Source organism: Papio anubis, chromosome 6 (assembly GCF_008728515.1).
Source record: "Papio anubis isolate 15944 chromosome 6, Panubis1.0, whole genome shotgun sequence".
In the NCBI taxonomy this organism is placed as follows: domain Eukaryota; kingdom Metazoa; phylum Chordata; class Mammalia; order Primates; family Cercopithecidae; genus Papio; species Papio anubis.
The window spans coordinates 54,788,417-54,813,619 of NC_044981.1; the positions used below are offsets into that span (position 1 = coordinate 54,788,417).

At 37.1% G+C, this 25,203-nt stretch overlaps 1 protein-coding gene across 3 annotated transcripts in view; it reads right to left on the reverse strand.

Annotated features, from left to right (window-relative positions):
• The window catches only part of COL21A1 (collagen type XXI alpha 1 chain), a 209,595-nt gene extending 184,787 nt beyond the window's left edge, over nucleotides 1–24,808 (reverse strand). Inside the window, exon 1 of one of the 3 annotated variants that reach the window (XM_031667144.1) lies at nucleotides 24,647–24,808. The gene's annotated coding sequence lies outside the window, so the exon portion shown is untranslated. Of the gene's footprint in view, nucleotides 1–13,770; nucleotides 14,988–24,646 lie in introns of those variants that run through there. The other 2 variants (XM_031667141.1, XM_031667145.1) reach the window with 2 other exon arrangements.
• Between the last annotated feature and the right edge of the window lie 395 nt (nucleotides 24,809–25,203).

The following is a 25,203-nucleotide window of genomic DNA, read 5'->3' on the forward strand; positions in this document are numbered from 1 at the left end:
GAAGATGGAAATAGCTAGATGGAAAATCAAGTTGAAGACTTCTACCAGATTACAATGCAAAAGAACACAGATTTTACAAAACATTTCAAAAGAATATTCAGAAGAAAAAACTAAAAAGAGACGTATGGAGAAATATAGGAGAGAAATGGTAAAGGAAAAAATTTCAGTGCTAAATTAACATTTGAATCTTCAAACTGAAAAAGCGTTACAAACATCAAGCTGCTTGAATAGGCAAAAAAATACCTATTTCATATTTTTGTGAAAAGTTATAATTCAAAGAATAGAGCAAAAAAACCTAAGGGTTTGGGGGATGGGCAGGATGCCTAAAAAGAAATAAAATTTAGATTGTCTAGAGACTTATTATCATAAAAGTGAAGCTAAAAACAATGAGGGGGTAATCAATACCAATCAGCCATTAATAGGAAAATATGTTTTAGTTAATACATAGAAATATAATTATAAAAATTATGATATAAATAGGATTATAACTTCCAGAGATAACTGGTAGAAAAGGAAAATAAAGCAAACAATTCCAAATAACAGAAAAAAAATAGTTATAACAAAAAACAAGAAAGCATGGTAAAAACAGAAAACATTAGTAAACTTTAAGGAAAAAGTCCAAACATATTAGCAATCATAATAAAGTTTAATGGGTTAAATTTGCCTGTTTGGAATCCAGAAAAATTTGAAATTGTATTTTTTTAAGTCTTTGTATATGCTGTTTACAAGAAATCCACCTAAAACTCATTGACAGAAAATGTTTAATATAAAGGGGAGAAATATAATTTACTAGGTAAACACTAATAAAATAACATAAATACAGTATGAAAAATAGAATTCAAAGCAAAAGTGTTAAACAGGATCAAAAGGAATACTTCATATTTATAAAAGATGCATTTCCTAAGAAATAAGTTATGAAACTGTAACCATTTTCTTTTAATACTTTCTCATGAACATTTCCCATGAAGTTATTTACTTTCTATATTTTCTATTATATCTAAAGACACATTTACTGTTAAACATCATTTTTAACACTGCTTCATAAACGATACAAAAGGCAATGTTTTCCCTAATAGTACACATTTAGGATTTTTTTTCTAAAATACAGAAAACATGCACTTTCATCTCCATCACCAGTGGAAATGCTCACCTGAAGAGTAATGACCTCCTCATTTCCCAATTCAATAGCTCCCTCACCCATACTCTCACACTTCTCTCCTTTATCTTCGTCTGCTTAGAAATCACACCCTCTTAATGTGTGAGCACTCTTCTCGTGCTTTTTCATATCCATCTCTTAAAAGCTATCCTTTCTCTTGATTAGTCATTTTCTTTTGGCCTTTTTGTTTTTGTCAGGCTATTTACAAATGTACTCTTAGCCAACCGAACACTGCCCCTCATCCAGAAAGCACAACATCTTCCCCTGCTTCAGTGATTGCTTCCACTCAAGGACTTCAGTTCCTGCATCATGAAACATCTTATTTCCTACTTCTCTACACCTAAACCTTCCATTCCTACTAGGCAAGTTACATTGAGTCCCTTAGGCCATTTCCATTCCTAGTTCTAAGGCTTATCTCAAAACACACTTTAATTTGTGGCTTATAGATTAATGTTCAGGGTCTAGGTAATAAACACCATAAACTTACAGAAACTTAGTATAAGTAATCTTGTATATACAATAAAGAAATGGGAGGCAAAAGGGAACATAAATAGCTATGAATATCAATGTATATATATGCCTCTGGTAAACCCACAAGCCTGAAGATTAAAAACAATTGTGAACCAGGCCTATACTCAGCTGGTATAAAGCAGGGTTGCTGTACAGATTGTGTATGCACAGCTATTTTGACTGGATCTGAACCCACTCCACTTGGCTGATGTTCTGGCTTTTCTGATTGTTTAATATTCTAAGCCTCATTCCTATTTGTGAGCACTTACAAAACTTACAAAAGGAATGAGTCACTGAACACTCTGCAGTGCTTGCTAAGTGCCAAAAATAGATCGTATAAAACTAACCTGTACTTCTTTGATAGCTGCACTAGGCTGACATCGGGGGAATACTGTTCATGATAGTTCAAAAATGAAAATGAATTAATGTAAGTTGGATATAAGACTATTTAAATGGCCCCCTAATGAAGAATAACACCTGAGGTCAGCCTGGTAGGAGGTTTCTGGTGGTATGTTTTAGAGTTCTATGCTTCGCCCTGTCTAATTGGTTATTCATAATTTGAATGAGGGAAGATGATAGCTTGCAAATTAAATTTCTAGACAAAGCAAACCTTGAAAGATGACTAACTGATGGAATAGAAGACTTTGGACAAAAAAAAAATCAACTGAATAAATAATAGATCACTGCAACAAAGCAAAATTCAAAAGAAATACAAAACTTCTGGGATCCAAAATTAGGATTGTAAAATGCTCATTGGGAATAAAGTGGCTTAACAGCAGCAGGTCTGAGTAGACTAAATGGTCTTAGCTGATGCCAAATTGAATTCATTCGTGTGAACTGGATGTCAAGAATTAATCTGCTCTTGAATTACAATGAGGAAAGAACAGGGCTATATCCTTTCTATTCAGCCACCAATGGCCAGAGAGATCAAAACTGAATGTGTTTAGGGAAGGCTGACCAGAGTGGAGATATAAATACAAACCATCTCAAAGAAGTGGTTTCAGAATATGATGTTCCACTTGGGGCATCATATTAGCTGTCTTCAAATACTGGGAACATTGAAAAAGAAATAAGGCTTGTTTCTGTCACTCCCAAAGTACACAATTAGGTCCAAAACCTGGAAACTCCAGGGAGAAGCTTTTCAGTTTAAGAAAAATGTTTTCAATAGATGAGGATTTCCCTAAAATAGAAAGTTTCCCATCATTGGAGGTGTCTGGTATTGGAAAGTATGCTCAATATGTATGCTATAGGGAGGGGTGAAGGCATCAAGTATTGTTGGGATAAACAATATTCGTATCACAAACAACAATTTGTAAGATACTGCCAGCCCTATGACTTGTGTTAACTAGAGTGTGTCTAAACAGAACCATTTGTTCAAACTGAATCATGCTTCAAAAGGCTGGGTCAAGCCCCATCTTCTCCATGAAGCAAATCATGACAAAAACAGATCGTATCTTCCACAGTGCTTACCTCTAGTATTAGACCATATGGAACTCAATTAAACAGAGTATTAGTGTGCTTTCTAAATAATTGTATTTCAAATAGTCCATCTCACAACTGTATCATAAGCAATCTGGCTACGGCTTGCCTCAATCCACTAAGTACCTAATGGCCACTGAAATTAAACTTGTCTACTCACTGCTCCTCTTGTTTTTCATATGGCATATATTCAATGTTTTTACAGCTGACAATATCTCCTTGCTGTGAAGGTGATGAAATATACAGTAATGGCTATTTGGGAGTTCCTGGTGGTGCCTCTCCATCTTGTTTAAATTTTCTATAGTTTTGCATTTAAAACTTCTCAACTCCCTATTGAAAACAATGGTTATAAAAACTGAAATCCATTCTTAAAGTTTTTGATGAGAGCAAAATCTGCCTTTTCCTCCCAGTTTTTACTTGTGAACCTATCAATAGATGGCTCTGAGAATACAGAAATCCCAGGAAAAGAAAAAATTCGAAAGGAAAAAAAGCCAAATTTTAAAATTCTCTAGAGTCTACAGTAATAGACAGTAGCAAAGTATTGCACTCTAAAGAACCAGGGCTACATGTCTTCTTCATTGCAGCTTGAAAAGTCTGCAGCTCTATACTGTCCTGATTACCCGAGAACACTCCCTTAAGTAAAACAGGTTTGCCCTGTCTAAGCATTGGCAATACTAAAACAATGAAATTTTTAAAAAGGAAAATGTTTTCTTCAGTTAACTTTATGATAAATGCTAATCCTTAGGGATAAAATGAAAGAGTAGATAAAGTAGAAAGCATGAACACATTTAGGTTTTAAATTAAGTCATTAGTGTTCAAATCAAGTTTCAAAATGTAAAAATATAATTGCTTCTCTAATCCCGCTTAGGCTGTTTAGGCCAAAGGCTCAAAAATATGACAGATTACTAGAAAGGAGATTTGGAATTTAACTTAGCAACCATATCCAAAATGGCATAGAATCATTTAAAATGTACACTTAATAAATTAGTCAACCTTAGCATTTAATAATGTCATAAGTCTGGCCAAAAATGTCCAATGTGAAATCACACTCTCCACCTGAAAATTAAAAACATTTAGAGGCACAGTTAAGGAAACACACATACATAAATGGCTCTAACTATTCTACAGAGGCAACTGGACATTCATTTAATTAATTTAGAATGACTTAGAGGTCAAGTATTCACATTTTTTCCAGTATTCTGAGATATGTATCCTAAAAGTAATTGATTCTGATTCTCCCAGTGCCTCCATGGCTTTCTTCTATGAAGCCTCAGTTCATTCAATTCAATTATGGTTTTTTGTTTTATTTTTAGCTTAATAGACTACATGGTTAGTCTAAATACCATGTAAAAATTTATGTACATTACATACACAGACTTCACCACAGTTTTGAGGAGAACATGGATCTGACAACATATTCCAATTATAAGCCTTCACATTACTGGATATGGAACAATCAACAACCTGCTCAAAGTACTCTACTATAAGCAGCAATTGATTAGGGCTGGGAGCCTTGTAATATGACAACCAACCATGGCATCCAGAGAATCTAAGGGGAAACTGACCAACAAACTGAGTGCTCGAGGACAGGAATCATGTCATATTTAGGGCTGCATCCCTAGCACCTCGTCAAATCTTTGGAAAAAGCTGAATAAATATTTGTTTAATGGATAAATTAATGCATAGCTATACTGATACAGCAAATCTGGACTGCAGAAACATGAAGGCACCTGCTGAGGAGGCAGTGGATGCTGAAACTCAGGGCAGTCTTCTTAAAAAAAAAAAAAAGCCTCCACAATCGCTAAATCCAGGAGCTCACCACAAACCACTTGCAGTTACTAGCAAGATCTGACGCTACCCTTAATCTCACCCAACCACCACAGTGCCTGCAACTGTGCCATTATGGAAAAGGCTGACAGCCTCATGGACCCTAGAATCAACACCTACAGCCACAAAGCTTTAGCTCGAAAGCTTTTGTCAGAGCTGCCACTGCCCTGCCACCTTCAGCGGACACCTTTCTCCCACATTCTCACTTCCCTCTCCCAAGTACAAGGTGGATAATGGCTAAAATCTGGATTTGCATCTGCTCCAGGTCCTCAGTTATGTGAAGAATATTCTCACCTCAAGAAGCAACAAGCTTTCCAAAACAGAGGAATTCAAATATAAGTGTGAAAAAGCTTAGGAGAATGTTACTTATGATAATAACTAATTTGAACTAATCTGAGTACTTTGTATCTGCCAGCCCTTATGCTAAAGGTTTATGTGCATTGTTTTATTTAACCCTTCTGACCATACTATGAAGTAGGTCCTCTGAATACCCACTTGACAGATAGCAAATTAAGCTTTAAAAGGTCAAGCACCATGCACAAAGTCACACAAGTGATAAATGTCAGAGTCACAAGCATACAACACTCATAATCTTAGCTATTACTCTATATGGCCTCAATGTATTAGAGCATGTAACTTTTTTTGGCATTCACAAGGAGTAATAGTATTTTCTACTTTTTAGAAATAATTATTTCATTCTCCCCAGATGTTGCCATCTCTATTTAGTGTCTGGTATTTAAAAGTACATCTGGTACAACATGTACTTTATGAATTATAGGAACATGAATTAATCACATTCTAACAATCATTATCTCTCACTTTTATGGGAATTTGAAATTATAATTCCAAATGTTTCCATATACAAAGCATGTATCTAAGTATTCATTTTTGCATTATAAAAATAATACATGTATTTAAAAATACACATGAGAAAACAAAAGAAAAGCATAAAAAAGTCTATCATCTCACAACCCAAACACAACTGTCAACATTTTGGGAAACATATAATTTAGAGCTCGAAAATATAATTTGATTACTCATATAAACATGATTTCCAACAAAAAGCCATAATTCAAATTTAAAATTTTTTTCAAGTGTTGGAAAGACCAATGAAAAAAATTTTTATATAGTTTCCACATAGAAGTCAAAGATAAATTTGTTTAGTCATCATGAAAAAGAATTTACAATTTGTTTGGAAGAAAAAGCTGTTATTATTCACCATTCACAGTAACATCCATCTTCAGTGAACATTCAAGTATGTTCCTATGGTTTCAATGTGTCCCCTCCAAAATTTACATGATGCCAATGTAATTGTATTAATGGGGTGAGGCCTTTAGGAGGTGATTAGGCCATAAGGGCTCCTCCAACATGAAGGGATTAAAGCCTGATATGGTTTGCCTGTGTCCCACCCAAATCTCATCTTGAATTATAGATCCCATAATTCCAATGTGTTGTGAGAGACACCTGGTGGGAGATCATTGAATCATGGGGATGATTTCCCCGATACTGTCCTCATGGTGGTGAATAAGCCTCACGAATCTGATGGTATTATAAGGGGAAAACCCTTCCACTTAGCTCTCATTTCCTCTGTCTGCCACCAGGCAAGATGTGTCATTTGCCTTCCACCATGATTATCAGGCCTCCCCAGCCACGGGGAACTGTGAAAAGCTATTATAAAAGAGGTTTCAGGCAGCTTTCAGCTGGCTTGCCCTTAGCCTTCCACCAGGTGAGGATGCAGTGTTTCTCTCCTCTGGAGGGTGCAGCCATGAGGCGCCACCCTGGAAGCAGCTTCCACCTGACAACACAACTGCCGGTGCCTTGATCTTGGATTCCAGACTCTAGAACTGTGAGGAAATAAATTTCTGTTCTTTATAAATTACCCAGTCTCAAGTATTTTGTTAAAGCAGCATAAAATGAACTAAGATGTACCTCAATAGGAATCTTAGGAATAAATAAACTCTACGTTTCTCAGTAGACCGATTTCTTAAAGGATCCAATGACTTCATGTTGACTTAAACTCTATAAAAAGATGCTCTCAGATGCAACCCTTTAGATGTTCCATGATGGCCTCTAATGGTTCCTTTAACTAAGAAAAACACAAATAGCAAAATGAAAGAGAACTTTGCAAGCACTCTCCTTACTGTAGGCTTTTCTAAGCTTCCAGCATCTCAGTAAGTTGGTGGCAGGCTGGATGAGAAGCCAATTCCCGGTCCAGGGTCTTCTTGGTCTTTATTTAGTATTTGACACGTCAATATTAATATTATCTAAATAGTAGTATAGAAATGACACATAATTTAGATTATAGGTACCTGTTATTCACACTTCACACTCACATGTTTGCTGTCGTCACACTCACATGTTTGCTGTCGTTACAAAAATACAAGAGTTTGAATTAAGCTCTTCCATTAAGAGCTCTGCATCTTACTTTCCCCTTTCAATCCTGCTCCCTCCTCATTCCACAGGCACCCAAGTAGGAACTCTGCCCATTCCTATACCACTCTGGTTAAAACAATTATCATGTTGCTATGAACCGAAAGCTGCTCTCCCAAAAAGCATGTGTGGAAGCCTCAACTCCCAACGTGGTGATATTTGAAGACCAGACCTTTAGGAGGTAATTAGATCACAAGAGTGGTGCCCTCAGGATGGGTAGGCCCTTATAAATAGACAGAGAGTTTGTTTTCCTTCTCTTCATCATGAGAAAAGAACAAAAAGATCACTCTCTGTAAGCCAGAAATAGAGGCCTTTCAAAAGCCAAATTGACCAGCACCTTAATCTTCGACCCCCTAGCCTCCAGAAACATGAGAAATAAATTTCTGTTGTTTAAGCCACCTGCTATATGGAATTTCATTTTAGCAGCCTGGGCTAACTAAAACACATATCATCCCTCTTCCCCAGTTGATATTTCTCTTTATGTCATTTCAAAACTTAGCCCAGTGTTGCTAGCTAACAAGGAACCTGAACAGGGAGAAAAAAGTAAAGGAGCTGTAAAATGATCCAAAGGTAAGCTGCCAAAGAGAACAGGTGATGATCAATAGAGAAACGGTGGAGAGCAGCCTGATTCTCAGCACCCTGGGTATTTACCTTCTCCACAATGCTTCTCTCTGGGATAATCTCTCCACTTGTTGCCAAGACATTACTGCAAACCACATTGAACACTTTCTAAAGATTAATAAACATTATGTCAAACGACAATCAAAAATGGTTTAAGAAATCCAGTGATACATCACGCTATGCTTGTTGAGGTTTTTAAATTTAATTTAGAAGCATTTTTGCCTTCTACATTGTTCAAGGTATTTACAAAATATTATTTTTTAATAATAAATTAAAGGGAGTTTTTCATTTTTAAAAAAGAAACGGCAGATTGGCTATTAACAGACTATCTAAAACACACCTTAGCAACTTTTTGTCTGAATCCCCTTTACCTAAGATAGCCAAGCACTTGGTAGACACTTAATAGCTATGTGATGAATGGCTGAACATTAACAAGGAATGTTCCTCCATGTTTTATCTTTAATATTCCATCTTCCGAATACTGCTGGAAAACACGTGCCTAGACACACCCTATAAGTGGAACCAAACTCTCTCTTCCTAATAAAGTTGCAAAATACATATACAACAAGGTCTAAAAATGTTAAAGTATATTAATTTAGTATTTTAATAAGTTGTTACCATTGAATCACCTATGAATTTAAAGGTTCTCATAAAAATATAATACATAAGTTTTGAGTGCTTTTATTTACCCATCACATAATTAATGTAAAACACTAAAATTCCAAAGAATCTTTTTAAAAGAACTTTCTAAAAAGCTCAAACTTCACTAGAACATTTTACTTTGAATTTAAAAAAAAAAAAAAAAAACTTTTTTCTTGGTCCTTGGTCTTTTCTTCTTGACACCAGTGAGTATACAAACAAACAGTTAAGGGGTAGCATAACACTGTAATCATGGCTAAATTGACCTAGATGAAAACAAGACAAGTCCAAACAAAAACTAAGCACTGAATCAAACACAAGCATCTGGCAGGATTCCCAGAAGGTCACTAAGCTTGGACTTCAGAAAACTGTCAATGTTTCCCGAAATTTTCAAAGATCTCTCTGAGTATTTCATGGGTAAAAACCAAAATGCCCAAGAAAAAACATGGAGAAAAAATTATATTGAATTATTTGAAGTGGCACAGGTGAAAAAATTATCCTTTTCACAACTGGTAACTTCAGATTTATTTTCTTAGCATTGTAAACATATTGCTTTCAATGCTCTTTAATTAAAGAAATATTTTAAGTAAATGTCCCTGAAATTTAACTGGGATAAGTGGAACAGGTATAACTACAGTATTCCAATGGTATTCTGTAAGCTGGATTATGTACCTCTTTGTCAACATTATCTGATTTTTCAGAATGCAAGACAGTTCAATGAAAAATGTACTAAGTAGAATACAAAAAATATGAATTGTTATCCAGTGCCACCACTAACTCTTCATGAGCCCTGAGAGTGACATATCCAAACCTGTTCCTTCATTTATATTAAGCAAATTCTAACATCCCTAACCATTCTAAAAATTCTATGAGTACATGAGAATCCTATGGAAATAGTTAGTGTGTAGATAAGTTCCAGGGACTCTCTTTATAAATGACATGATTACTTTACTCTTTTCACAATAAATTTCAAACATTCTAACACAGAACACGTCTAAAAAACTGTTCTCAGGTGATTCAAATGTCCAGTCAAGTTTGGGAACCAGTGGGTTAAAGCAGTGATTCCCTAGGTGTGGTCTCTGGCCAGCCACAGCAGTATCAATTGGGACCTTATAAAAATGTTGTTCTTTATATATTATTTTCTGAGAAACTTTAAGTACTTCACTTATTCTGAGACAAATTATCCCACTAAATAAAACAGAAAAATCATAAAATGAACACCACATTAATAACCCAAATTACTATTTCCTTTTAGGATCTCACTTTCAGAGGTGAAAACAGAAGAGAGAGCTCAGCTTAAAGCATTCATTAAGGCCCAAAGTAAAATAATAGCACTTACTATGAACCAGGCAGTTTTAAGAACTTTACATATGTTAACTCATTTACTCCTCACAACAGCCCTACTGAGGTAGGCTCTACTACCCCAATTTTACCAATGAGGAAACAGAAGCAAAAAGTGATTATGTAACTTGTCCAAGTTCAAACAACTAGACAGTAATGAGGTCAGGATTCAGGGCTAGGCAGTCTGGCTGCAGAGCACATTGTCTTTCACCAAGAGTCTATGCAGAAAGTTGAGGAATTTGGTCTCATGGTTCATTTTCTTCCTATGAGACTGGACCACTTACCAGAAATAAACGTTTCAACTTTGTTTCTCACAAGAATAGCAATGAAGCAAACTAAAGAATTACCATTGCATGCTGAGAAATATAATCCAACGATAATAAATACAAAATAAAAACACATATCCATTTCCTGTGATAGGTTTTACTCATAACAGTTTCAAGATTGACCTTAATAGTAGAACCATCCACTATGGAACAAAGAGGGCCCTGAAAATGAACCTAAATGAATGCCAGGTAACCCTTATCAAAATATTTCTAAGTGAGCCAGGTTATGTAAACCAAGCACAACTTCTTTATGATCATATCTGCTCTGGACCCTACGCCTATGAGAGGAGAATCATAAAGTCACTGTGGGGCATTGCGATATTGATCATTCCTAGTTGGCCATTCACTGCAAGCAGTGCTGCCACATCTGTCACTCTGAATTGCAACATCATAGACTCTCTTAGCTTTTCAGTTAAGTTATCCAGAACACATCATTTGATTACTGAGAGTCTGAATTTTCTCCCATATATCTCCATTTTTCCCATCAAGAGGTGTGCCTCTGACCTTTTTCATCCCCACAGCTACTCCTCTTTGCACAGTAAGTCAAATAGAAAACCCTAGTTATTATAAATTGTAATTACATTTAGTTTAATAACATTAAATTCTAATACTATTCATTTTAATAACATTAAATTATAATTTTTAAAGTATTCTAATGAAGATCTGATTTCCTGGAGGACTTACGTGCTTAGATGCTGGAACTTGCTTTATGTTTAGTCTTATAGAAGTCATATAAGATTGGTAATAGGCAGGTTACAACCTCCTGCATTTAAAGATGCCAGATGAGTCATAAAAGGCATTCTCAGTAATACACTATTCAACTTATCACTAAAATAAAAGAGAATGGAAATTAATCTCAAAGTACGGAATAATTTGGCATCTTTTTTGGCATTAATACCATAAATATTTTTCACTAGATCTACTTGGTCCTAAGAGGATAATAGAGATCAGTTCCAATCAAATAATGTGAAAGGAATTGATTGTATGCGTGTGTGACTTGAAGCATTTTGAAATTATTGCAGCTAAGAAAGAAAAGGACTCATTACCTCACCTACCCCTTTTGCCAGTTTAGGCTTGTCCATGCTCTGCGTCCTCATTTTGCTTTCTCTTATATTTTCTTGAACAAACCATGATGTAACTGGATAGGGTTTCCTTTATTCTCTTGTTAAGAACCTATGAAACACCAGATAGTACTTCTAAACTAGCTCTCCTGAAGACTACACCATGCCACTTTTAGATGCTCTCTCATTATTTGGATTTCCTTTTATAAAGAAAAGTATTCTGAAGAACCAGATTTTATGGCTATTTAAATATGAATGTTAATACATTATAAAGGCTACCAGAAGGTGAAATCCTTCACCGCAGTGACTAAAGAAAAACTAGGCTATTGATTTGAAGCTAATCTAAAACTTTTTTCCAGAAAGTTCCATAAAGTATGTAATAAAATTATAAGGATAATCTGAGGATGTCCATATAGCCACCTTCTAAGGGTGCAGTTGGTATTTAAATACAAAATCTAATCATGTATCAACACAGATATTATTTTAAGGTGTTTGAGGATTATGTGGTTTATGGTATGTATACATGAGTTTGTATTTTAAGCTAACAAATACTTAACTTACTATGCTAGGCACTTTGGAAGCATTATTTCATTTAACTCTGACAACAATGTGAATTATGAGGTAAGTGTACTAGTATGCCCCACATTTCACAGATGAGGAAAGTGAGGCTCGGAGAAGCTATGCAACTATCCAAGAGCACAGAGAAGCAGAAGAGCAGGTCTTGAACCCAGGTCTGCCTCAGACCAAAGTTCCTGTTCCTAAGCACTATCTAAATTTCCCCCAATTCTTTAAATGCAAGCTTAGTACCTAACCCTTAACAAGTCTATATACCTCAGTCACAAATTGGCACAGAAAAAAAGCAGTTTGGAAAATAAATGTTCTCTGTACAGAAAATCTTGGTAGAGTTAGCACTGTGTTCATTGCAGCACACATGTGCTGGGATTGGAGTCATGCCTATTCCAGATTTTCTTATCCAATGTCAGATTTCTAATCCATTTAAGCCCATTTGCAAAGTCATTCTATTTTTGTACTAATGGCTTAGAAACAGCTGGAACTATTTTAGCCAAAATTTTGAAATCTCAGATATCTATAAAAAGAAAAAAAAAATGGTCCACTTCAATAATCCAGAGGCCTGCAACACTGAATTCCCTTTGACTAAAGAGAATTGGCATGAATCCCTTAAACCCTCAACTGCTTTAGGAAAAGAAAAAATACTGCATATGAGTTCTGTAACCTGCACTGATGACAGTGATGATCCAGGAACATCTCATCAGGGGTCAAAGATTCCTGTTATTACAGCTGGAAGACTCATGTATATTTCTTCCTTGGCTTCATTTCAACTTTTAGAAAAGGAAAAATTCCTATTCTCTCCTAAAGCAAGTATTCAAATTCTACTGCTTAAAAATTATTCGGTGATGGTTAAGTCTCCCCTTTATAAGATCTTTTAAAGTGCCCAGTATGCTTTTTTAAAAAATATGGGCAAAACTCTACTAATAAATAACTACAGTTTTTCTGAAAAGTGGTCTGTTGCCTCCTCCCTTGGTGGAGGGAAATTTGCAGGTGTCTTCCCTGATTAAATAAGATCCAACCCAACAGTTTTCAAACTTCAGCAAGCACTAGCGTCACCTGGAGGGCTCATTAAAACACAGGTTTCTGGGCCCCAACCTCAGGTTTTAAGTTCAGTGGGTCTAGGGCGGAGCTAGAGCCCTAGATTTTGTTTGTATTTCTCAAAGTTACCAGGTGCTTGCGGCTGCTGGCCAGATGCCACACAGCGAATCACTGCCGTAGTTCACTGCTTTCTATAGTCAACTGCACGTTGGAATCACCTGAGAAAAGTTTAAAATATGTTAATGCTCAAAGTCCCACCCCCAGAGATTCTGAGTAATTGGTCTGGGTTGCTGCTCAAGCATCGATTTTTTTAAAGGTCTCGGAATAAGTCCATAATGCAGCAACCGTAAGGAACCGCTGGTCCACCCAACACAGCCCCAGACCCACAGCTCTGCGCGCTCAGCGCCACGTGTGGACGGATGCTGGAGACCCTTCCAAGAAGCTAAAAGCAGAGGGTGGGGTTGAGCTCAGGGGAGTAAATCAACGCACGTTATCGTACTCAGAGGCCAAACACTCCAAGGCAGGAATCTGCACCCAGAGAACCTCCCAAGATTCATTAACATGAAGTAACTTTGCAAGACAAATCCTGACTTCTCAGCCTCCAGCCTGGGCGCGGAATTCACCGGACGGTTCACCAACTGCTTTGGCGCAGGGAGAAGACGGCACCCCCGGGAAACCCAAAATGCCAAATTGCAGCCACTGGAGGGCCAGCCCTGAGGCCCCCCGAGATGTCATTCTGGCAGCGAGAGGGGAGTAGGAGGTGTCTCCTTACCTGGCGCGGTATCCAGGCTCGGGGTTGCCGTCGCTGCCAGCTGAGCGTTGCACCAGGGGGACAGGTATGTTTCAGGCAGTGGCAAGCCCAACCCGAGCAAGACCTGAGCTGAAACGGATTGGCAGCCCTCCGCCCGGAGTCCGTTCTCCCTGCAGCGGCCAGTGCAGAGCGCAGAGGCTCAGAAACTCGCTCTCAGCCCCCGGGAGGCGGAGCCCGGGAGATAAGGTTCGCGGTCCCTACCCGCCCCCTTTCCTTGGCCGAGGACCAGAGGGTGGATTTTGGATCTGGATCTTGAAGGGCGAACTGTTAGTGTCGCCCTGGTGGGTTAAACACTCAGTTCAAATCCTGCTAGCATCAGAAAATGCACGATTGAGGATTGAAAACGAGGGTGGAGGAGGACTAGGGAAGCGCGAGGAGAGAGGCAGAATAAGGGACTGCCAGGAAAGCAGGAAAGGCAACTCGTTGAAAGGGCAAGTACCAAAGGAGGCAAACACTTGGGCAAAACCAGAGCATCGCCTGCACTGATCGAAGGAGGCCTGCCTCCCTCGCCCAAGGAGAACTCCCCTCTGGGGCATCAAGGTCCGTTTGCAGCGGACTGATGTTCCTTGCTTTTAATCAAAAGTAATAGCTGCTCCAAAACCTGAGGGAAGTTCACTTTCAAATGGTCAAGTGGGCAGTGACCTTTGAGGACTTAGCAATTACAAGGGAAGCCTCGGAATAAGGTGACAGCCTTATGACAAGATATAGATGCTGTCTGCTCTGCCCCTTTGAGTCCATTCTTCACAGAGCAGCCAGAAAGTTCTTTAACACTCATGTGCTTTCCCTATTACCTGTCACTCTTCTTTTCCACCCCCACCCCTCCTACCTCAACACAAACAAGACCTGTTTGCCCTTTCTTATACACACCAGTGTGTTCTCATCTCACTAGGCATTTCTTCTGCCTCCAAAACTTTGTCCCAGACCTTATCATAGTTGCCTGCTTCTGTTCATCAAGTTCTCCACTCAAATGACACTTTGAGTGAGTCCTTCCTGTACATCCCATCCAAATGGAATGCCCAGCCCCACTTTGGTTTCAACAGATCACTTATTGCTATCTGAATTTTTGTATACGTTTGTTGCTTGTGTGTTTCCTATCCAACTCAAGGTATGCTCTATGAGGGCAGGAAATTGGTCTTGTTCCCAGCTGTGTTGCCTGAGCCTAGAACAATACCTGGAATACACAAGGTGCTCAATAAATATTGGCTAAATGAATGTGTGAATTAATTTCTCCCCGTGGGAATAGGTTCACAAAGAAATGCCTTCTTCAATAACTAAATCTCACTTAATTCAGGTGTGATAGAAACATCTTTGAATTATCATTTCCTCAATTTCCTTATTTATTCATGTTGGATTCTACTGTTATGAAAATATGATAGGAGAACATTGCTTTGGATTTGGTAACATCTTATTAGATATGACACCAAAAGCAGAAGCAATTCAAGAAAAAGTTAGACTTCATCAAAATTTAAAACGTTGTGCTTCAAACCACACTATCTAGAAAGTAAACAGCCCACAGACTAAGAAAATATTTGCATGCCATATATACAATTAGATTCTTGTGGCCAGATATATAAAAATCTTACAACTCAAGAGTAAAAAGACAATTTAAAAATGCACAAAACATTCAGACGTTTCTCCAAAGAAGATCTACTATGGCCAATAAGAACATGAATGAATGCTAAACATAATTAGCCACTGGGGAAATGAAAATTAAAACCACAAGCAGATACACTTTATACCACTAGGATGGCTAAAATAAGAAAGACAAACAATAAGTGTTAGGGAGGATGTGGAGAAATTGGAACACCCATGTATTCCTAGTGGGCTTGTAAAAATTATTCAGCCACTTTGGAAAACAGTTTGCCATTCTCTAAAATGTTCAATGTAGAGTTAACATATGACCTGACAAATTTATTCTTCAGTAGATAGCCAAGAAAATCAAAAATGTATATCCGCATCAACACTTGTATATGAATATTCATAGGAAAGTTACTCATAAAGCCAAAGGTGGTAACAACCGAAATGTCTATCAGCAGATGAATGGATAAGAAAAGTGTGTTATATCCCTACAATGGAATATTATTCTGCCATAAAAAGGAATGAAACGCTACATGCTAAAGCATAGTTGAACCTAAGCATGTTAACTAAAGAAGCCAGTCACACACACACAAAAAAGAAACACTTACTGTATGATTCCGTCAATATAAAATGTTCAGAATAAGCACATCCATTAGAATAAGCACATTAAATCAAAAAGCCTAATACACAATAACTGTATTCTATCTAAGAGGTTATGACCTATGTATTCTAAGAAAATATAACAATCCCAGTTTCCAGACTTCTCTTAAAAGTGATATGTTTATTACAACAATTATTCTCTTAGCAACCTCTGATATTTCTTTAAGTGCTGCACAGGTCATGAATTCATAGCCCTACCCTGAAAATAACTGGGAAATATTTCAAATGCTCACTGCTGAACTCTAGACCTTGGGCTGCTGTTTCTAGAAACATCACAGCCCAGAGGCCCATGATTTTACAGGAGTGATTGTAGTAGTCCTTGGTTTGGGTTCATATGATAACATCACTGGGACATTCAACCTGCCAGTATCCACATGCACTGGTTTACACATGAAACTTTGAACCAATGGGGCCAGTTAGAGGTCTCTCCAGGACTTTGGAAGGAAAGAGAGTTAGTTGTTTTCTTAGATTGTGAACTCCAAGTACCATGTAAGCCTAGATCTTCCTAGGAGAGACACTGACTGAGAATGAAGCCAACACAGAGAAAAGTAGAACTCAAGAAAGACAAAAAACAAGCTACTGACATCATTAGAGTAGCTACATCCAGCCATTACTGAAACTAGGCCTACTTCTATATTTTTTCCTAGTGAGCCTTTTCTGTTTAAGCTCATTTGAATTGAGTCTCTGTTGCTCTCAACCAGAAGAACTCTAAACTGAACACCCAAACCCAATTCAGATACTGAAAGACTCTTAAGAAAACAGAAGGTCCATATAAAATCCTTTTGTATTTTAAATTCTGCTCAGACATTTTGCTTTAAATGTTAAATATCAATGCTTAAAAATGCTTAAAGAGCTTGGCAAAAATAATAACTATTTTAATAAGTTCTCTTAAAAGTCCAAAACCCCAAGGAAATTTGACTGATTCTAATTTGGTTGAGTAACCTGCAAGTCTTACTTCTGAAGGCATGTTCTTAGATCCAGATATAACACCCCAAATTGACAGGTAAAGATGAAAAAAAATCACAAATATACACTGAAGTGTAGTCACAGACTACTTGGAGATAATTCTTCTACTTTATCATCCTCAATTTCAGAGTCCCAAAATCTTCTGGCCAAGAGAACATTGAGTGAAATCATATTTTCTAGGGTTTAGCTCACATTTCTTATATTTTTATCTTAGGGCTGAAAGTCCAATTCAACTTTCCTCACATTAAACCATAAGTAAAAATAAGAAACTACTTTATTTCTAACTAGCTATAGAGATGATTTCCTATTAGGCCTCTTCTTACAGAAACTCTTCAAGAGATGATTCTTTGTGGTAACCCAGTGAAGAGGGAGGACAAGAGGTGGTTGGCCTCTGTGTTGAAATTGTTTATATACAAGCATCCTCAAAGCAGAGGGAAGATACATTATTTGTTAGTTAATTTATTTTGATTGAAATGTATCTAAAGTGAAAGCACACAGTAAGTACGGTTTCCCCTTGAATTATGGTTAAACCTTGAAAATAGAGGTTTATCAATAAGGATTCTATAAACACTTGAATTGTTTACAGACATGGTTAGTAACAGGCTGGGATCAACAACAGAATTAAATTTCTATTAATTTTGAAGTTAACTTATGAGTATATATCAAAATAATTATTTATAAAGCTCCCTTGGTTGGATGTGTATGAGCACGTGTAAAAAAATGGGAAATATTTGAGAATACTGAAGTTATTTGGTGTGTTTTTCTAAAAGCTATAAATATCCCACCTCCTTAACTTTTCTTAAAGGCCTTAGAAAAGTTAAGGCCTCCTTAACTTTTCTTATTTTTATTACTCCAGCCATTCTCTTAGCAGTCCTCGATTTCTTCAAGTGCTGCAAAGGTCTCCAGCTAATTTTTCATGCAGAAAATCAGTGAAGACTACTTAAAGAAGACATCCCACAGTATGCTGCTTGCTTTAGAAAAGAAAAAGAATCCTGTACTATTTAGTTTCACAAATTCTCATTAATTATCCCTAGATTTTTACCTGATGTAAATGACGAGTTGATGGGTGCTGACGAGTTGATGGGAGCAGCACACCAACACGGCACAAGTATACACATGTAACAAACCTGCACGTTGTGCACATGTACCCTAGAACTTAAAGTATAATAAAAAAAAAATTATCCCTAGATTTTTTTTCTGTCATGATAAGCCATTTATGATCCAACTCACATTATTTTCTTCAGGTAAATGACTCAGCACTCATTCCCTTAAATTTCAGTTCTGTTTAATTTCAAATACTCTACTATACAGGTCACTTTGATTAGATTTAAGAGATATTTCATTATATGTCATATGAAAAATTAGGATGATGGATGAAATGATGTCTATGGCTCTTTCCAGCTCTAATTGCTATGGGGTCGGTCAAGTCATAATCATAATCATACATTACAAGCTGCATTTTTTATTTCTCGTGTTCTATAAGCCATAGGTAATTGAATAAATGGTCTTCTAAATTCATACCTTTCTTTTTCAATTCTGGGTATAAAATCTTTTTTTCCTAACCTTATAGAGTGATCATTGTTGTTAAGAGGGTGTGTGTGTGTGTGAGTGTGTGTGTTTAGTGTTTGTATGGATTTTGCCTCAGTCTAATTGCATAGAGCGCTGTGAAGCGAGTCTTTTCTTAATTATATGAATGCCTTTTTTATCAGATGTTATGTCTAGAACTTGTCTTCAGAAATTAGGCCACCTGCCTGCATTACATCCTGTTGTAAGGAACAGAGAGGGAAATATCTCCTTCCTGCTCTGCCAACGATTTCTCTGGCTACAAGCATACTTAGGAAGCCTTATTAGCAGCAATGGGTGGGCATGAATGCCTTGGCTCTCTGTGCATCGTATTTACAAGGATGCCAAGTTATTAAAACAGAGCAGTCCCTCTGCTGTGGCAGAGTCATCTTCTGGATCCTGTATATCTGGAAGACATGGCTTCACCCTCAATGCTTCTAAAAGCTCATGTCTGATAAGCTTTTGGGGGCTGAATTCAAGAAAGCCACAATGTACCTGGTAAGGTCCAAAAGGAACCCATCCCTGCTTCTCACCACAGCTGCTGTCTGAGAGGAGGGGACGGCACAGGATGGGCTCCATAGGGTTCTTCTAAACTTGAACCGCAACAATTCTAGGAGGTCTGCTTGACTTCGCTGGAAGAAAGGCCCTCACCCAAGGTTCTCAGTGATTGCTGAAGTCTAAGGATGTAAGAGGATACTTCCAGAGTCTCCCTATGAATTATTCTGATGTTTTCCTAAGGAGAAGTTAAGAAGCTTTTGAACAGTTTTAGTTGAGACTTTAGACCATCAAATAGTTGCTGAACAAAGAAATAAGGTTCTCTTAGATGACAACGAGGTTAAAGACCAGGCTAAAATTACTAAAGTCAATTCAATGGTCTCATAACACTTCTCAGCTCCAGCTGCTCTCACTGTGTTCTTTACAAACCTGGAAAACTTAATCTGAAGATGATCTTATAGGGCTTCTGATGTGACACCTTTATTTCTGGTGGATATAAGGTTGTGAACAGAGATGAAAAATACTCATCTCATAAACAACACTGTGTTTTCCTTTCAAATCCTAACAGAATGCATCTTAATTCCAGCATTTTCATTCTAGGTGAAAATTTGTTTTGTGACAGTTTCTTACTTTTTAAAAAAGTTCCCCATGGATGGAAAAAAATTGAATTTGCATCAAATTAGATTGTTGAAAACTTGATAAGCAAATACTCAAAATCAGCATAACTTATGTGCAGTATCGAAAGTAAAGCTTCCAAAAAGAAGCGAGTCAAAGCTGTACTCTATACAATATAGCTCACATTAAAAAGGGTAAAATATAGACTGAAGATTTTGAAGCCTAATTATCTGTTCTCTCACTTCTCTGGCCAAATAATATTTTTTTTTAAAAAAAAGGGTTATAAGACCCCTTTCATGGTCACTGCTATACTCTTCTCAGTCCCACATGTAAGTGAAACTAACATGTTCAATGTTAGTTGAACAATGCTTCATTGTTCAAGAGGCCAACAAATTTATCAGTTAAAGGAGAAATGAGCATGGGCAGGTTCAGTTAGAATTTGTCCATAATCAATCATTCAAAATATAAGTAAATTCATGTCATTGCACAGAGGAGCTCTAAATTTAAATTTATACAAAATCAGATACAGACTCTGATGAATCTTATATTTTCCATAATATAAAGAAAGATTTCTCCATTAAACACTGATTTACAATGTCTGGGGAGTAAGCAAGTTCTATGAGATCTCACAACACGATATATCAAAAGCAGAAGCTGAATAAATGTAGGGCTGTGTTGAAAAAAGAGATAAAAATCATAAAGCATGTGAATCTTATTCCCCCAGAAAATTCCCCCTACTAGCAAGTTTGGACATGATTAACACTTTGTTTTATTATTGAACTTAAAATAGTTTAAGGCAGGGTACTATGGAGCTGATTTTGCCAAAGGAAAATGTTTGTAGCTCTCATGTGGTTCTAGTGAGAGTATAACTTAGTTTGAGCTTTTTGGAAATAAATTTGGCATTATGCAGCAGGAGCCTTAAAATATTCATACCCTTTAACAAAGCAATTCTGTTTTTAGGAAAATATCCAATAGAACAATCAGAAAAGTAGGTAAATATTTGTATACAAGATATAACTATATTAACACACAAATATGATATTAATACATTCTTTATAATGGGCAAGAAAAAATGAAGAAAGAAACCCAGAAGCACCCAGATTGTGGATAGGTTAAATCAGGGGTTAGCAACCATTTTCTGTAAAGACCCAAATAATAAATATTGTAGGCTATGCTGTCAATTTTACAATCACTACTCTGTCAATGTGCTGTGAAAGCAGCCACAGAAAATAGTAAATAAGTGGATATCACCATATTCCAATAAAACTTTATTAATGAACAGTGAAATTTAAATTCATGTAATTTTCAAATATCATAAAATATGTATTTAATTTTTTTCAACAATTTAAAAATGTAAAAACCATTTTTAGCTTATGGGCTTTACAAAAACAGGTGGCAGGTCAGATTTGTCAACCCCTGCATTAAATTATAGTGTTATCATTAAAATTTATGTTTATTATTTCATCAGTCAGAAATTATACAATGAGAGAGAGGAAAACTAGAAGATAATACACAGGTATTTATGGATTGAGATTATGGATAATATGGGTAATTTTTCTTTTATTCTTTATGTTTCATATTCTTGAAGTTTTTTACAATAAGTACCTCTTATTTTGTGATAAAAATGATATTCTTAAGGGGTGCCTTTTTGACAAAAAATATTCATTTCCTTCTCATTCTTTAAACATTACTCAGAAATTTTGGACTTTCTGAAATTCTTGACAACATTTACAATGTATTTTTAGCAATAACTTTTAAACAACACCATTTTTTTAAGCAGTAGCTAATTATTTATTTTCAGGAGTACATCCTTCTTAAAATTAAATACTTAGATTTTAGCCCTAAAGTCAGAGTCTGCCCTGTGCTCTTTTTTGAGGTACCCTTCAGCCTCTGCCCAGCTACTTAGCAAATGCATACTGCCAAGCTCCCCTGAAATTGCACTAAAACTCCTCCAACTACTCCACTCTACCTGCATCCAGTGGAGGACCTCAAATGCATCCCTCTAACCTTAGGTGCTCACCAGTCAAAGCCCACACATGTACTCTATTACAAGGGAAGCCCGGGATAAGGTGACAGCCTTAAGACAAGATAAAGATGCTGTCTGCTCTGCCCCTCTAACCTTAAGTGCTCACCAGTCAAAGCCCACACACATGCGCTCTATTTGCGCATCTCTAGAGCTGTTACTAGCTCACAGGTAACATGCTACCTGTCACTTGTTGAGTCAGTGCTGGCAAGTTTTTAACTGATAATGGCTCACTTTGTAGGACCTCCAGAAATATTTTTATATTTATTTTAAAGAAGCTTTGGAATCTTCATATCTTAACTCAGTTGAATAATTAGCTGATAGGCAATTTTCAGGCATCCAAGCCAGCATTTCTCAAATGTGTTTCACAAACATGTGTCCTATGAAATATTTCAAGAAAAAAAAAAAACAGATCTGTATTCGGATTATTTCGAGAGCTGCTGCATACAATATCTCATCTCCTAAGGTTTACAATTCATTATTAACATATTAAGGGCTCTGCAAAATCCAAAACTAAAAATACCCATTTAACTTTTATTCCTTGTATCCCAAACTTATTTGCACCCCCCCCCCTTTGTTTTAATAGGAACACATAGACATTCAGGAGAAGCAGTATTCTCAAGGAACTCTTGGAGATACCCTGACTTGGTCAGTAGAAGAAATGATCTGGGAAGGGGAGAATAGAATAACGAGTTCTAGCATCCCTCAAAGCATTCTGCATTGGATTGTGGTGGTCGCAGACAGTGAGACAGAACCATCCTGGCCTGGAGTTTACTGCATTCCCCCATTGCTTCTTCAATGCTGCCATTTGCATTTCTACTTAGACTACTGAGTGCCTTCCACTCCCTCCATCTCCATTTGTTGCTTTTCCTTCCATTCATCTCTCTGACTCCACACCACTGGCGCTGTCATTCTACTACATTCCCATCATTGCTGAGTGCTCACTCACTAATTATGTATTTAAATTTGAATTAAAAGCATCATAGCTTCCCTTGGCTGCTTCCAAATATTAGGATATGTTTTCAGTATTTGTGAGAACACACAACTTACATTTTTAGAAAATTACATTCTGTCTGCAAAAACATATGTATCCAACTGTGATGAGATTAGATGTTCTTGCATTTATTTTTCTAAGAATTGGGCACATCCAATATAGTCTTCTCTGAATGCATTTCATTGTTTCTCTTTTGGCAGTATCTTTCAAATATCCTATCACTCGGGAGAGTTATGCATTATACTTTAATTTAATTAATAGCTTCTTAGAAAAACATGCATTTTTCCCAAAAGCAAAATGCTACAGTCAATCTGCAAAGGACATAGAATATTGCTGCTACTTTCATAAAACCAATTATTTCAGACTCAAATATGTGCTCTTTATAACTAGAGCTTAAAGAAACCATGGCACACAGCCAGTTCAGCCTTTGCTTTCTGTGCCGTAATATGATATACTGGAGTCATTCTGGGCATTTTCAGATGTCTCATTATTGAGGAGAGAAAGCATGGCATACTTTCCCACATTAACCTTTGAATTCTAACCCAGAGTGTAAGTGTGACCCACTACGTCCCCTCCACACACACAGCATGTTTCAAACTCAGCAAAAGTGAAAGAGACTTGGAACCAAACAATGAGCCCAATTTAACAGGAGAATATTCCTTTAGATTGTAGAATTAAGCTATATTATTTTTTATCCTCCCTCCAGACACAACTCTAAATGACTCTGTAACCACGGACTTAACTCACAAGAAAGGCTTGGATAAAAATAATTAAACAAAAGATGTGAGGTACTATTATATTATTACAGAAAACATGGAATCTGGCCAGGCGCAGAGGCTCACGCCTGTAATCCCAGTACTTTGGGAGGCCGAGGCACGTGGATCACCTGAGGTCAGGAGTTCGGGAGCAGCCTGGCGAAACCTTGTCTCTACAAAAAATACAAAAATTAGCCAGGCATGGTGGTGTGCGCCTGTAATCCCAGCTACTTGGGAGGTTGAAGCAGGAGAAATGCTTGAACCCAGGAGGTGGAAGTTGCAGTGAGCCCAGACCACGCATCTGCACTCCAGCCTGGGTGACAGAGCAAGACTCTGTCAAAAAAATAAAGGAAGGAAGGAAGGAAGGAAGGAAGGAAGGAAGGGAAGGAAGAAAGAGAGAAAGAGAGAAAGAGAGAGAGAGAGAGAAAGAGAGAGAGAGAGAGAGAAAGAGAGAAAGGAAGGAAACATTGAATCTCCAGGGAGGATTTTTTAGAAAGTAAAGTGGAAGATAATTTTGTACTAAAAGAAGCCACATTTTGGAACACAATTTGCTTTAATTCACTCTGTGTGTGTGTGTGTGTGTGTGTACCTTTTATAGCTATATCTAGACATTTAAAAAAAAAACCTTAGAAGTAAATCACAAACTTCTTGATTATTTTCTTACATATTAAAGTCTAATAAATATATTTATTTGAAAGACAAGTTTTAATGTCTTAATGAATTCCTCTGGTTCTTGGTTTTCTTGACACTTCTTTGTCTTCACTTTTTATAGAAAATAAGGAGTTGACTATGATTCTACTACAAATCCAAAGATCTTTCAATGGTGTTTGAACCCATGACCTCTCAGATCTCATGCTCCACCCTCTCCCTCTCCCTCACTCTGCTTTGGTCATTCTGGCACTCACTAGCACAGCCCTGAGAAGGAACGCCTCCCTCAGATTTGCACTCTAGGCACCTCTCTTGCCTGCCTCACCCGAATCATGGTCCTGGTCCAGAAGCTAGCATTATAGTCAGATTACAAGACCAATCATTGTATTAGTTAGGATAAGTCAGTGCTGAATGTTTGTATCCCTCCCAAATTCACATGTTGAAATCTTAACCTTTATGGTTATGGTATTAGCAGGTAGGGTGTTTGGGGGGATATTAGGTCATAAGGGTAGAGCCCTCATGAATGGGATTAGTGCCCACCTAAAAGAGTCCCAAGAGACCTGTTCTTCCTTGTGAGGATACAGCAAGAAGGCATCGTCTGTGGACCGGAGAGCAAGCCCTCACCAGGCACTGCGTTGGTCATGGATTTCCCAGCCTCTGGCACTGTAAAAAGATAATGTTTATTGTATTTAAGGTGCCCAGTCTAAGGTGTTTTTTGTTTGTTTTTTTTTTTTTGTGATAGTATCCTGAATGGACAAATAGGTAATACTGCAATAACAAATCAGTCCCCAAATTACAGTGGGCTTAAATCAACAAGGGATTATTTCTTGTTCTCACCACAGGTGGTTCAGCGGGAAGCTCTACCTGGGGAATTGGGTGGTGAGAGCTTTACCATGTTGTATTCCATTCATCTGGAAGATGTGGTCTCTGATCACTGCAGCAGAGGAAGAATGTGGACTTTACCTGCCTCAGCTCTGAAGTGACACATGTCACTTTCTCCACATTTTATTATCCAAAACTGCAAGAGGATTAGGAAATATGGAAAAGAAAATTGAATCTTTGATAAGCTTACTGTCTCTGCAAAACTCATATATAAA